The following is a 16,884-nucleotide window of genomic DNA, read 5'->3' as shown; positions in this document are numbered from 1 at the left end:
CTAAGCGATTTCAAGCTTAGGCAATGGCACACTAGGTTAGCGTATTTACTCGGTGGCCGGCTTTTATAAAAACCGTGCCGCGTTTCGGCCCTGGAAACTGCATGTGTGTCCATAATCTTATGCATTTTGTGGAAAGAATGATAACTTCAATGGAGGAACTGGAGCTAACTATTGCAATGCAAAGCCATGCCATGCATGTCAAATCAATTAATAAAGGGACCCAAAATAGTAGACTATACTTAGTGAAGGCCACATAAGATCTGTGTAGGGTCCCATACACCATTAAGAAGAAATTCCACAATGTTAAAGGGTCAAGAAGCATATTTACAAGATTTTAATTGACTAGTTTTGTTAGAACTAAATATATTGTTCAATTTCTGCAGTAAAAATGGTCTATAACCATATCTATGCTGCTAAATAATATAGGATGATTAATTATGTGATATTGAACAATTTTGAAATGTGATATTATGTGATATTGAACCATTTTATCAAAAGTCAGAGTGAATAGGGCTGCAAAGTAGGGCAGGGAGTGCCAGATGCAAAACACCAGTTTGATGTCATGTCTACCCTAAGATGTCTCCTAGTTAGACAAGTAATTAAATGTTGTGTTTTTGTCAAATATATTTATAGAACCAAACACAAATATTATTGATGATTGAAGTGGCAAGGGGCTGCAAAACAGGAGAGAGAGGGCCACATGCCCCAAAACACCAAAAACACTGAGTTTGACATTTCTTTCAGTTACAAATATGCCCAAAAAACTTTGCCTGTGAATTTGGCGCTTCAAATTCATTTTCAGGGAACAAAGAAAGTTGCCTCATTTGTGAATAAATAAAGGAGAGATAGGAATCAATGCAAGCGTACATTTTCAACTGTGTTGTTTTGATGAGATATAAGGGAAAGCTATCTCCATATTATCATATCTATTATCTTAAAGTGGCTAAACAGCAAACAACGTATTCAGCGTCTAGTACTGTTCATTGCTTCACTGAATAGAGAATAGTATATATAGATAGACCTCACCAGAACAAACCACTTTATTTGACATAGTTAAGCCAGGGCCACCATGGACTGCTGTGTTTGCTTGCAAGTGTCTCTGGGAGACTGGCTGGTGTGGCAGCTAGTAAGTTCCTGCCTAAGGGCAGGGCGTATTTATAAAGGCACTATGGGACTATGCTTTGGTCGGCAGTTTTAGGGTGTGGGTGGCCCTCAGGTGTCTATATAATAGATTACATTTTCTGTAATAAAAAATCTCCACAGCCGCCAGACACTTGGGGGTTATTTAGTAAAGTCAAAATGCCCAAAACTCTAATTTTTTGGGGGTTTTTTAACTTTAAAATCTGAATTTTTTGTGAAAAAAAAAACCTTGAATTTTTTGCTATTAATTATACCCCCAAGGATTGTAAAAAGTCAGAATCTGAAAATTCGGCATCTCAGACCTGCCGAGGTTGTATATAGGGTTGCCACCTGGCCGGTAAAAATGATGTTTCATGCCAATGTTATTAATAGGAAAAAAATGGCAAGAATATGGGAAGGCCGATATTTTTTTTCATAAAAGGTGGTAACCCTAGTTGTATATACTGTAAGTCAATGGGAGAAGTCTTGAAGATATCCTGATCTGCACTGGGTTTCGAAGATTTCATGGTTTTCTGGCAAAAATCCGAGTTTTCCGGTGGAAAATCCGAAACATTTGTACGATTCAAATTTACCTACGATTTTAAATTTTTTTCCTGCAGTGGAATTTTTCTGGAAAATGTATTGATAAATAAGGGGAAATAACCTATGTGGATTTGGTCAGAGTTTTTAAATAACCCCCATGCTATATAAGTGAAGCTGGGGGTGAGGGGTATGAAGCACATAGTAGTCTGTTGCGCAGCAGAAGTGATGTCACACATAACTAGAAATTATGTTATCATCATCATCATTTATTTATATAGCGCTGTCAAGATACGCAGTGCTATGTCATGCAAAGTCATATCTCATGTTATTTCCTCTAGCTGGGGATGCACATAGGTTTGGTGCCTAGGGTGGCATTGGACCTAAGTATAGCTCTGTCTAAGGGCCATGGCACACAGGCTAACGCAGGTGACAGATCTGCCATAAAAGACTTTCCACTAGTCCAATGAGTAAAAAATGGATACATTTACTCGGTGGCCGGCTTTTATAAAAACCGTGCCGCGTTTCGGCCCTGGAAACTGCATGTGTGTCCATAATCTTATGCATTTTGTGGAAAGAATGATAACTTCAATGGAGGAACTGGAGCTAACTATTGCAATGCAAAGCCATGCCATGCATGTCAAATCAATTAATAAAGGGACCCAAAATAGTAGACTATACTTAGTGAAGGCCACATAAGATCTGTGTAGGGTCCCATACACCATTAAGAAGAAATTCCACAATGTTAAAGGGTCAAGAAGCATATTTACAAGATTTTAATTGACTAGTTTTGTTAGAACTAAATATATTGTTCAATTTCTGCAGTAAAAATGGTCTATAACCATATCTATGCTGCTAAATAATATAGGATGATTAATTATGTGATATTGAACAATTTTGAAATGTGATATTATGTGATATTGAACCATTTTATCAAAAGTCAGAGTGAATAGGGCTGCAAAGTAGGGCAGGGAGTGCCAGATGCAAAACACCAGTTTGATGTCATGTCTACCCTAAGATGTCTCCTAGTTAGACAAGTAATTAAATGTTGTGTTTTTGTCAAATATATTTATAGAACCAAACACAAATATTATTGATGATTGAAGTGGCAAGGGGCTGCAAAACAGGAGAGAGAGGGCCACATGCCCCAAAACACCAAAAACACTGAGTTTGACATTTCTTTCAGTTACAAATATGCCCAAAAAACTTTGCCTGTGAATTTGGCGCTTCAAATTCATTTTCAGGGAACAAAGAAAGTTGCCTCATTTGTGAATAAATAAAGGAGAGATAGGAATCAATGCAAGCGTACATTTTCAACTGTGTTGTTTTGATGAGATATAAGGGAAAGCTATCTCCATATTATCATATCTATTATCTTAAAGTGGCTAAACAGCAAACAACGTATTCAGCGTCTAGTACTGTTCATTGCTTCACTGAATAGAGAATAGTATATATAGATAGACCTCACCAGAACAAACCACTTTATTTGACATAGTTAAGCCAGGGCCACCATGGACTGCTGTGTTTGCTTGCAAGTGTCTCTGGGAGACTGGCTGGTGTGGCAGCTAGTAAGTTCCTGCCTAAGGGCAGGGCGTATTTATAAAGGCACTATGGGACTATGCTTTGGTCGGCAGTTTTAGGGTGTGGGTGGCCCTCAGGTGTCTATATAATAGATTACATTTTCTGTAATAAAAAATCTCCACAGCCGCCAGACACTTGGGGGTTATTTAGTAAAGTCAAAATGCCCAAAACTCTAATTTTTTGGGGGTTTTTTAACTTTAAAATCTGAATTTTTTGTGAAAAAAAAAACCTTGAATTTTTTGCTATTAATTATACCCCCAAGGATTGTAAAAAGTCAGAATCTGAAAATTCGGCATCTCAGACCTGCCGAGGTTGTATATAGGGTTGCCACCTGGCCGGTAAAAATGATGTTTCATGCCAATGTTATTAATAGGAAAAAAATGGCAAGAATATGGGAAGGCCGATATTTTTTTTCATAAAAGGTGGTAACCCTAGTTGTATATACTGTAAGTCAATGGGAGAAGTCTTGAAGATATCCTGATCTGCACTGGGTTTCGAAGATTTCATGGTTTTCTGGCAAAAATCCGAGTTTTCCGGTGGAAAATCCGAAACATTTGTACGATTCAAATTTACCTACGATTTTAAATTTTTTTCCTGCAGTGGAATTTTTCTGGAAAATGTATTGATAAATAAGGGGAAATAACCTATGTGGATTTGGTCAGAGTTTTTAAATAACCCCCATGCTATATAAGTGAAGCTGGGGGTGAGGGGTATGAAGCACATAGTAGTCTGTTGCGCAGCAGAAGTGATGTCACACATAACTAGAAATTATGTTATCATCATCATCATTTATTTATATAGCGCTGTCAAGATACGCAGTGCTATGTCATGCAAAGTCATATCTCATGTTATTTCCTCTAGCTGGGGATGCACATAGGTTTGGTGCCTAGGGTGGCATTGGACCTAAGTATAGCTCTGTCTAAGGGCCATGGCACACAGGCTAACGCAGGTGACAGATCTGCCATAAAAGACTTTCCACTAGTCCAATGAGTAAAAAATGGATACATTTTCTCTACTATGGGCTACACATGACCCCCAAAGTTTGTTAATCCATCTTAACCACAAAAAATTCATTCATTCTTCATTCTCATTTTCCTGTGATTAATCTGGATTGCTGTGAGTAGTAATTTTTACTTGCGGCGATTGTAATGTTAAGGGAAAGTCTTTTTAAGGAAATTTGTGAACATTTAACCATATGCAACACATCTCCCCCTGTGCATTGGCCCTAAAGATGCTCAATGGTTATTTCCATCTACTTTCATTTGGTAGGTTAGTAGGTAGCTGGTTTGGTCCATGAATTGCTTTTTTTTTTTTTTATAAATTCTTTATTTACGTATTTCGCAAAATATCAAAAGTACAATAGCATGAGAATCCTGCAATCAAAAAATTCAAGAATAAGATAAGATACAGTGCTTGAACATGGGGCATCTCAAGACAAAAATTATCAAAAGACACCAGCAGATTACATAACACGTAGGCGTACTTTGCGAATAAGAAATTGCTAAATAAAGAGAAAAAGAAAAAAAAAACAAAAAAAACACAGAAAATCAAACTATGTTGGGCACATCTACAATCCAGGAGATAGCAGCAAAACGGTGGGTGGAGAAGTAAACACAGAAAGGATAGAGTGGGAAGCACCATACATCAACTGAGTACCGTGATCCTATATCAGTGACATATCAATTGGATGCCAGGGGTCTCAAGGAAGCGATAAGCATACAGTGGCCGTATCAAGAAGTAAGAGTCCGGTATTCTTGCGATTCAGTAAACTGGCATGAATTGCTTTTTAACATTTAGTATGGTCTTCAGACGAACACTCATGGTTCTTTAATGACTGCTGCAAGGCTTTTTTTTTAATGACAGATGTGTATATAGTATTCATTTAGTTCCTTTGGGATTTTATTTTGAACTGACATTTAGGCTCCACTCACCAACCTTTTGTCAGACTTTAAATATGTATCCAGGCATGAAGGAACTGGAAAGTTGAATGGAACAAATCTTTCAGAAAAGTTTATGATACATGTATATTATGCTATGAGACAGAACACATTCTCAGCATATGTTGTATTCACTGGATTTAGTTGAACATCATAGTGAGCAATGATTTTGAACTTATAGGTTTATTCCTTATTCGGGAGCTAATCAGCATTAGTGACCGATTGCAAGCCATGCTAGAGGCCCCAGCTTAGCTCACCGATACCCATTATCTCACTCACATTGCATGGGTAGCCTACAGTATATGATTAAATTATTTGAATGCAGCCCCAACTCAGTTAGTTTGGCCAGAGACCAGTGAGTGTTTCACTGGCCTCCATCTGCCAACCAGATTTACCATGCTGAACAAACAGCCGTGGTAGCATCACAATTCACAACTATTCTAGGTCCCTACACACTGACCCATCTTGAGGTTTTACATACAGTAATAGGTAGATCTAGTTTCCCATTGTAGGGACCCGAAGGGTTAATTCCCTACAGAGAGCCACATGGCTGAGCTATGGGGTTTCCCAGGGGCTGGGGCCAGAGCATTGTGGGTGCAGCATGGCAGATACAGGATTTTACCACAAGGTGTCGCTGCTGCACCACTTTACTATAAAAGGGAGAGCCATGTGCAAAGACAGCCATTACAGATTTCTGCTGTCTTACTGCTGGATGTTACTTTTTGGAGGAGAGAATGAATTCAGCAGCAAAGTTGTAGAGGCAGGAGTTCCAAAACTGAATGTGGAAATGCTCACACTATAGACAGTGCTGGGAGCTACAGTTTAGCTATGGATTCATCAAAGCTGCATTTCTTGGATAAAGAATCTCATCGCTGTGGATGCCTGTTTCCACTCTGTGTGAGCCTGCCAGCTCTGTGTGTGAGCCCTCAGGTGAGTCTGCCTGGGGAGAGTAGAGGAAAGGGAAAGGATCCAGCAGGGTTTCTATTGTGTCACAGGCTGTTTGTGTGCCTGCCAGGTGGGAGCCAGTCCTTGTCCATCGGGAAAGGTACTTGGGAAAGTAGCACTACCTGGACCATTTGTGCTCTTGTTGGAAAAAGGGACAGATACTCTTTGTCACCAAAGAAGTAGTGCAGGACTTTGCCTGGTAGGGAATTGCCAGGATAGGACTGGCACAGGTTTACCAGGGTAGTGGGTCATGCTTTTAAATGCATATTTGTACCTTTACAGTTTATTTCCCTTTTAATCTGCACTTCCTTGTATAAAGTTGATATTTTTATAAAGCAAGTGTGTGTTGAATGTTTTCCTAATGGGGCCACCCGCAGGTGTATTCATGGATCCCATTAGGTGGAGGCACTGCCAGAGAACAGTTTTCCCAGTACCCTTTCACCTAGCAAAGGGGACTCAGGGCCTGCTTCGATAAAAAATGAATTGATGTATAACCTTTGGCACAGGGTGGTGGCCAAAAAGGGGTTACACCATTATGAAAGGCCAGTTTCTTTCATAAATGCCCTTGACTAGTGGCACACTTTTCTAAAACGTTTGGGACAGCTTCAGGTTGCATGTAATAGATAGATCTAGTTTCTCAATTATTAAGGTCAGATTACCTTTTATAAGTCTTTTGGCTAGGATCACAATTTAAAAAAAAATTTAGGACAGCCCTGTGGAAAACCCTGACCCACACATCACTACCATGTGCAAATCACAAGTTGGCCATAACATGCTTCTGAAAGCAGTGTAACCTTTTCCACTAGAGGCCATGTGTGTCATAGCCTTTATGGAGATACAAACTACTTTTTTTAAGAAACCAGTCACATTCATGAGTACCGTCCTGAATGTGACTTAATGCTTGTATAAAGTATTTTGTAGTGCTATAGCATCATTAATCTTTAAAGGGGTTGTTTTAGTATGATGTAGAGAGTCATATTCTGAGATAATATGAAATTGGTTCTCATGTTTTTTTAGCTGAGTTATTTAAATTTTTATTCAGCAGCTCTCTAGTTTGAAATTCAGCAATCTGATGGCTAGGTTCCAAATTATCCTAGTAATGCACTGATTTGAATAAGAGACTGGAATATGAATAGGAGAGGAACTGAATAGAAAGATGATTAATCAAAAGTAGCACTAGCCATAAATGTGTAGCCTTACTACATTTTCAAATGGTGTCTGTGATTCCCATTTGAAAGCTGGAAAGAGTCAGAAGAAGAAGGCAAATAATTAAAAAAAATTAAGAAATGAAGACCAATTGAAAAGTTGCTTAGAACTGGCCATTTTTGTAACATCACCTTTAAAGATCATCTTTATTTTATAAAGATTCTTAACATCATCGAAAGGACAGGTCTTGCTCTAATATGTATGAACATGTTATAGCTGTATTGGCACATATATCCTGGAGCTATGTGGCGCATGACTCAATGCCCATATTTGATTAAAGGGATACTGTCATGGGAAAACATGTTTTTTTCAAAATGAATTAGTTAATAGTGCTGCTCCAGCAGAATTCTGCACTGAAATCCATTTCTCAAAAGAGCAAACAGATTTTTTTATATTCAATTTTGAAATCTGACATGGGGCTAGACATATTGTCAATTTCCCAGCTGCCCCAAGTCATGTGACTTGTGCTCTGATAAACTTCAATCACACTTTATTGCTGTACTGCAAGTTGGAGTGATATCACCCCCTCCCTTTTTCCCCCCAGCAGCCAAACAAAAGAACAATGGGAAGGTAACCAGATAGCAGCTCCCTAACACAAGATAACAGCTGCCTGGTAGATCTAAGAACAACACTCAATAGTAAAAACCCATGTCTCACTGAGACACATTCAGTTACATTGAGAAGGAAAAACAGCAGCCTGCCAGAAAGCATTTCTCTCCTAAGGTGCAGGCACAAGTCACATGACCAGGGGCAGCTGGGAAATTGACAAAATGTCTAGCCCCATGTCATATTTCAAAATTGAATATAAAAAAATGCTGTTTGCTCTTTTGAGAAATGGATGTCAGTGCAGAATTCTGCTGGAGTAGCACTATTAACTGATGCGTTTTGAAAAAAACATTTTTTCCGATGACAGGATCCCTTTAAATCAAAGCATTCCAGGAAAAGCTCCCATACAGAGAGATATTAATGGCAAGACTAAAATAATTTTCACAATTTTGTCTAATTTTATTCATGGACAGCAAGTATATGTTTCATAGACATATGTAAAAGGAGTCTATGCATATATATATATATGCCATTTATGCAGGTGGATTGTACACTGTAGTTGCTGTATTGCAATATTATTATCCCCCAGCAGGTGTCTCTAGAGCTTACAATTTGGAATGCAGATTTTTTTCAATTTTTGTCTGTGTAAAATGTTGGTAATTTAAAGGAGAACTAAAGCTGGCCATAGATGCAAAGATCCGATCGTTCGAATCCTCGAACGCTTAGGCTTCACCATCTCCTGACCTGCCACTAACCATACAGATCAGCCGATGTTCTGCCCCTGACAGCAATCGTACGAAAGTTATATCTGACAAAGCTAGTGACAGTCTTCCACTGAAAATCATACTATCGGCAATACATGCAGAGATATTATCGGCAGCCGACATAATTCTTTTAACCTGTCTGATCGACCAAACGACCGATCTCCGCAAGACGAAAAATGTCGGGACTCTCCACACACGGTCTGAAACATGATCAGATCTTTGCGTCTATGGCCAGCTTAAAGCCTAACTAAAGAAGTAGGCTAGAAATGTTGTTCATTTTGTTTTCAGCTTCTTTACCAGCCCAAGGCAACCACATCCCTTTAGCAGGGAAGATCTGTGCCTCCGAAGATGCCCAATGACTCCTCATCTTCTTTTCTGCTGATTCACTGCTCTCACTTACTGAGCATAGAGACCCACTTACAATATACAGTACACATAGAATATAAATGTCACAATATAAGGCTGATTAGTAATTAATACCGATAATTACTACATGACAGCACATAAACCAGTACAACTGGCATCAGAATTTAATAATCAGCCTTGTAGCATCAGCTTATATTACCGGACAACCTCCTTTGCTGCTTGATAATTTGTGACGACCCCTAAACTTAGCTTCTCAGCTGCTGTTCAGAGCCCACTGAGCATGTGAGTGTCACAGACACTTTCCAAGATGGTGACCCCCTGTGACAAGTTTGAAGTCCTTGATCATTGCTGCTATTGAGATGCTCCTGTTTGTGAAAATGTCTGTATGCAGTATATCAACATTTCTTATTTTTCCTACTTATATTTAGTAGAAACAAAAAGGAATTTTTTCGTATAAAAGAAACATGATTTTTTTTCCGTACTATTTAAAACTTTTTCCTAAGTCAAACTTTTTTTTAATCATAATTTTTTAGGTGGCTGGGCATTTATTAATGGTTATTCCTCCAGCCTTTAAAGGGATCCTGTCATCAGAAAACATGTTTTTTTCAAAATGCATCAGTTAATAGTGCTACTCCAGCAGAATTCTGCACTGAAATCCATTTCTCAAAAGAGCAAACAGATTTTTTTATATTCAATTTTGAAATCTGACATGGGGCTAGACATTTTGTCAATTTCCCAGCTGCCCCAGTCATGCGACTTGTGCCTGCACTCTAGGAGAGAAATGCTTTCTGGCAGGCTGCTGTTTTTCCTTCTCTATGTAACTGAATGTGTCTCAGTGGGACCTGGATTTTTACTATTGAGTGCTGTTCTAAGATCTACCAGGCAGCTGTTATCTTGTGTTAGGGAGCTGCTATCTGGTTACCTTCCCATTGTTCTTTTGTTTGGCTGCTGGGGGGAAAAAGGGAGGGGGTTGATATCACTCTAACTTGCAGTACAGCAGTAAAGAGTGATTGAAGTTTATCAGAGCACAAGTCACATGACTTGGGGCAGCTGGGAAATTGACAATATGTCAAGCCCCATGTCAGATTTCAAAATTGAATATAAAAAAAACTGTTTGCTCTTTTGAGAAATGGATTTCAGTGCAGAATTCTGCTGAAGCAGCACTATTAACTGATTCATTTTGAAATTTTTTTTTTCCCATGACAGTATCCCTTTAAAGCCTAAAAGCATTTGCTTCCTGGATATGGCCATCCTACAATACAGATTTGTATTAAAGGAGCTGTTCACTTTTGAGTTACATTTTAGTATGATGTAGAGAGTGATATTCTGACACAATTTGCAATTGAGTTTCATTTTTTATTATTTGTGGTTTTTGAGTTATTTAGCTTTTTATTCAGCAGCTCTCCAGTTTGCAATTTCAGCAATCCAGTTGCTAGATTCCAAATTACCCTAGCAACCATGCATTGATTTAGATAAGAGACTAAATATATGAGTATATGAGTATATGAGAATATATGAGAATATGAGTAGGAAAGGGCCTGAATAAAAAGATGAGTAATAAAAAGATGCGGTAACAATACATTTGTAGCCTTACAGAGCAGTTGGTCTTTAGATGGGGTCAGTGACCCCCATTTGAAAGCTTGAAAGAGTCAGAAGACGAAGGCAAATAATTAAAAACTATAAAAAAAAGAAGGCCAATTCCAAATGGCTTAGAATTGTCCATTCTATAATATACTAAGTTAACTTAAAGGTGAACCTCCCCTTTAAGAAATTTCTTCAAATCACTATTGAAGCAAATTGTTAACACCTTTGAAAAGCTGCATTTAGCACGAAAAAAAGTCAGTATCGGGCAGTAAAAAAAAAGATATTTTAACAGGTTAAAGGAACTGAAAAGCATGCAGCTGTGGTCTATTTAACAAATTCGAGCATGCAACCTGACATTGGGATTTAGTGCTGCACCACCTTGGTGTATGTCAATTTTTGTTCAGTGATGCACTGGATTCTGGATTTCTGCCAGCAAATATTTTTGGCCCCTAATAAATCAGATGACAGAACTGAGGTGGGAAAGAATTTCCATTTATGATTCTGCTCATGTTTACAAATACCCATGACTGGAAACTATTATAGAGCATGGATGTCAGACTTCTAGCCTCTAGTTCTAGTCACATTCACTATATTCCTGGTCAGTCCACAACATCCAGAGATGCTGGGAATTGCAATTCACAACAGCCTGGTAATTATTTTGGGCTTAAGTGCTGTGAAAGTTAAGACCTTACACTAGAAGGTCAGTCTGCGGTGTCTTGGTGATTCCTTTGAATGACATGTAGAGGTCAGAGCACAACAGCAATAAAACCTTTCCTCCTATGTAACATTATTTTATAGTGATGGGGAAGATATACAAACTGTATTGCTGCAATTAATATAGAAGTAGCTAATGTAATCATCCAAGAAAGCAAAATATACACATGCATAGAATAACATATGGCAACTGTTTGACTTAAGATCTGTCTTTCTGAAACTTCTGCACATAAATACTCTTTATATAGAGTAAGCTCTGTGGAATGAATGGGTCAAAGATACTGGCAAACCCCTGGGATACATAAAATGATGCAGAATTACCTAGAGACCAAAGCAGCATTGTCCGTCACATGCACATCAATGACATGATGGGCTGTGCCAGCTGCTGCCTTGCATCATTACATTTAATAGGCTGCTGCCTGTAAATAGATATGCCATTCTGACAGCAATGCACTCAGAAGAAGGATAGCTTTACCAACAGGTTTTCGGAGTAATGCTGAAACAGTCATCTTGATGGCAGGAATATCTGTGCTAAGGATGAATGGAATGCAGTTGATGCTCAGTAGCATTTCTGATCCTTCTATTGTTAGGCCAGTTGATGCTTGACTGCAAACAGAAAGCAGAAATACAAGATGCCTCAGTAAGACCACTGCAGAGCTATGAAACTAATTAAAACATTTCCATTGTAAACGAATAACATATGAAAATGTTCCACCCCACGAAACCCCTTATTATCAATATCAAACTATGAATTATTAATAGCATTACACTGCACAATATAATAGGGATGTAGCAGTAAAAATATCTAAGAATAATACGTTTGTCTGTTTGTATGAGCTGGACCCTAACTTGCAGCACTTGTTTCCCATAGGAAGAAAAGTCAGACAGACGGGCACCATTAGGTATATGTGTCAGGTGGGCTCTTACAGACGAGGGTTTTTAGCTGTGCTCTCCTAAGTTCCGGTTTTATGCGTTCAGCCGCAGGGGAGCGCAGGAGTACACTGAATTCTTTTCAATGGGGCTGTACTCACACAGACACATGTAAGCACTGAAGGCAGGAAAAATGCAACATGCTGTGTCCCAACCTGCGTTCGGCGCTTACATGCATCTGTGTGAGTACAGCCCCATTGAAAATAATTCAGTGCGTCTACTCCTGCGCTCCCCTGCGGCTGAACACATGAAACCAGAATACAGGGGATCGCAGGTAAAAACGCTTGTCTGTAAGAGCCCTATTGGATTTTCACAGGGAATATTCAGGACAAGACAGTATACTTTCTCATTTTACATGTACATTTTTATACATTTCCTTGTATACCTTGTGGGAGGGGGATGTTAGTATGGGAGGTGGTTATAAAGGGAGAGGGTAAAGGGGAGAAAGAAAGAAGGCACTTCAATTCTGACTTAATGCTATGTTTAACTCTGCGTTGTCCCACTTCAACTTGTTTATGTTGCTCCTGGTGATGGCAGCATTTGCCTGCATAATTTCAAGATTTGTGCCTGTCTCCATACCTTCCATAAGGCTGTATTTTTAGTTCTCCTAAAGGAGGAAAAGAGTTAATGTATGCAAACCCTGAACATCAGGCGGGTTATTTACTAAAATCTGAATTTATCTCATAATTTAAATAAAAAAAGCTCGACCAAACTCCCATCCCTGATTTTGACCTATTTACTGTATTAATAAAAGAACTCAAATGAAATGGATTGAGGGGAAAAAAAACTATAAAATCGAGGGAAAACCTGGATCCTACAATTTTTTCAGACTTATTTTCCCCAAATCGCTAAATTATTTTTTATTATTTTTTTTTGTCCAAAAACCCTGAATTTATTTGATTATCGGTTTAAACCCAGAGCAGACATCTTGACTTATACATGACCTTGACAGGTCTGAGATGGCGGATTGTCGGATCCAGGCTTTTTGCAGCATAAGTGTATAATAAATCTCTAAAAGTTCAATTTTTTTTTCCATGAAAAATCTGAGTTTTTATCCCAAAAAGCCTGTCCAAAAAAATGGAGGTTTAGTAAATAACCCCCTAGGTCTCAGTAGACCCCAAACTAAAGAGAAGGTCCTTGTGAATAAGGGGACTAGCCAGTGTGTGTTATTTCCTAATGAGTATCTTGACTTAGAGCTCCACCAAGCAGTGTGTGTTTGTGTGTGGTTAAAATACTGGTCCAATAACATCAACAAACTTTATCTTTCACTTTCTCTATCTCTAACACTGATAAAAGTACTTTGCACAGAGTAAAGGTCAGGAATGGGTTTACATGATCTTAGTTTAGTCAGATACTGCTCTTTTTATTTTTACTGTCACTGCTGTTAGGGTTGTGTCACACTAGGCATTTTCTCCACCAGTGTAAATGTCCCTGGGAGGAAACTCTACTGTAGCTGCCCTGATATTAGTGTACACTGTACGCTGTTAGTGCACACACGAGGCTGATTTCGGCACAAAATACAAAGTGCATTTTTTCCGACAAAATCCATCGGTTGGATGCCGTACCTGTCAGTACAAGTGGTTCACCTTTGAGTTAACTTTTACATTGTTATAGTACAGCCAATTCTAAGCAATCAGTTGTCATTATTTATTTTTTTTAGAGTTTTTAAATTATTTGCCTTCTTATTCTGGCTCTTTCCAGCTTTCAAATTGAGGTCACTGACCCCTGACCCATCTAAAAAACAAATGATCTGTAAGGCTACAAATGTATTGTTATTGTTACTTTTTATTATCTTTCTATTCAGACCCTCTCCTATTCATATTCCAGTCTCTTATTCAAATCAATGCATGGTTGCTAGGATAATATGCACCCTAGCAACCAGATTGCTGAAATTTGCAAACCGCAGAATAAAAAGCTAAATAACTCAAAAACCACAAGTAATATAAAATGAAAAACAGTTGCATCATACTAAAGGTCAATTCAAAGGTGAACAACCCCTTTAACATCAGGGCAAGCGGTGAGTTTTCCTCCCAGCGTATTTATGCGGATGGAGGAAACCCATTTTGCACGTTAACCAGAAACTCGTCTATAATAAAGGCCCATCATTTATTGTAATGCCAGTTCTTGCAGATCTTTTGGCAATAGGGATATATACAAATGTCCCTCTGTAGCAGTCTCAGGTCATGTAAAAGTGAGGGCCTTTGTGAAAACTTTATCAATGAACTGTTCTTTAATATGTGAAACCGATGTGTAAATAGGTTGAGCTGAGGAACTCTAACAGCTACATGTAAACATATGAGTCATTCCCAGATAATGTGAATTGTAAATAGCAGGTATTTCACAAGCCACTCCTTTGCCTTGGGTGCCATTGAACTGCATCCTTGCACTTTATTGCTACAGAACATTATTATTTCCATACTTCTGATACCTCCTCTCTTGCTACAGAACAGTATTATTTCCATGCTTCTAATACCTCCTCTCTTGCTACAGAACATTATTATTTCCATGCTTCTGATTTCTCCTCTATTGCCACAGAACATGTCATAGATGGACCCCTCAAAGTGGACCCAGGAACCTTTTTGCCCTTTGCCCATAAAACTGTGTACATGACTGACAAGTACTGCTGGGGTGCCAGCACCTTTCTTCTTCCTAAGTGGAGCCCCTCCTATTCATCTAGCTGACCTACTCCATTTTCTCACCAGCTAAGGTGATCTCAGCAGAAGCTGTTCTAACACTAGCTGGCCAATGTACAATGATGTTGAACAGGTCCGCCATCAGGGGGCCACAGAGAGGAGAACTGTACTGTGTCTGCTGGCTTTTACAGCTTTAAGGGGGGGGGGCTGGTCACCATTTTTGTTTACTTGAAGGGGACCCAGGCCACCAATACATTTTTTTAACTTGTAGGAGGGGGGCTGACTACCAATGGATTTTCATAATTTGGGTGGGAGAAGGTGATTTTACTGTTTTAGCACTGATGTCTGTGAGGCCTTTTTACTGTGGTGTGGCTGGGATCTACGGTGGGGCTTTGGGTGGGCGGGGACCAGAAGGCCCAGAAAATTTAGTTGTACAGAGACCTGTGATTTCTTATAGCGGCCCTGATGTTGTACATTAAGACTTTTCTTAGGTATTGGTCCTCAGCCATCATCCATTCCCACTTTGGCTCGCCTAATCATTTCCTTATATGAACTTCCAGTGAAATCCTCATCTTCCAGATTGACACCATAGGACGCATTCTACTAGAACTTTCCACTGGGGGACTCCCTGACCCATGGTGCCATCTAGAGACTGGAGTGGGCAACTTATATACCCGTGTGTGGGGTCCTCCAATGAGCTTCCCTGATCGATATCTGGATTAAAGTCGGCCAGCTGTTGATTGGGCAGGGGTAAAAATCCTTTCAGATCGCGGACCGCATCTGTTCGTTGATGCGGTCTTGCGATCCAACCACCCATATGATCCAATTATTGGGCCCTATGGCCCACGATCAGATCAGCCTGATATCAGTTGGGGATGATAGAGATCAAAACATATTATGAAATCAAAAACAGAAGTTAATAAAAGCTTTATTTTGTTATTTTAACTTTCACATACCGTACCACAAAGACCAGGAGGGCCCACCAAGTCAGGCTCTGAAATTGACAAGACCAGTACTGATTGTGGACAGTTATACAAATCAAAAAAATGTTTGCCTGATTAGTTGAAAATAAAGTCATGATAGACAAATGTGGCATGATCTATATATATCAATTGGTTGTTGATCTTATTTAAGTTACCATGGATTCAGTTTCAGAGCATAAATAATGGGAATAGAGAAAACTAGAGGTTGGAAAACTGAAAGCATTTCGAAGGTAGCCATCCCAGTCCCCAAACATAAAAATAGTCCTTCCATGGTGATCAATTTATAGTATTTGTTTCCCCTTGGGGATCAGATTCATGCTTCATTATGTTTTATAGATGTTTTATACACAGTAGAATAGGTCATTATGCACATTTGTTAAATATAAATCCTGGCTGTATTATCCTATTATTACACAAATCGTCTACTTCATATATAATGTTGGCATGTAAATTTCAAGTGATTATATTATACGTGAAGTTAAGAATAATAAAACATTTTGTTAGATTTTGAACATTTTTAATACTGAGATACTCTATTTTTATTTTATGATGTTCTATTGCTTATAGAGCAGTGAAAATGCAGAGCATCCTTTCATTTTTTAAATAAAACATTGATTCATCATGTTTATTGTCATCCAAGATTGCAATTTCAGTACAGGTATGGTACCTGTTATCCAGAATGCTTTGGACCTAGGGTTCTCCGGATAACAGTTCTTTCTGTAATTTGGATCTCCATACCTTTAGTCTACTAAAAAATCATTGAAATATTCATTTTAATCTGAGGATTTTTCTGCCTCCAATAAGGATTAATTATATCTTAGTTGGGATAAAATACAAGGCACAATATTATTATTACAGAGAACATGAGAATTATTTGCTTATAATAGAGTTATGGGTGATGGCCTTCCCATCATTCGGATGAATGGATAACTGGTTTCCAGATAACAGGTTTCCAGATAACGGATTCCATACCTGTACTAGTAATGCCTTTTTAGATCAGCTTATTAAGTAATGTTATTGCAAGTAGTTTTTAGGC

This window comes from Xenopus laevis, chromosome 6L (genome assembly GCF_017654675.1).
Source record: "Xenopus laevis strain J_2021 chromosome 6L, Xenopus_laevis_v10.1, whole genome shotgun sequence".
Lineage (NCBI taxonomy): Eukaryota > Metazoa > Chordata > Amphibia > Anura > Pipidae > Xenopus > Xenopus laevis.
This window is presented reverse-complemented; position numbering follows the sequence as displayed.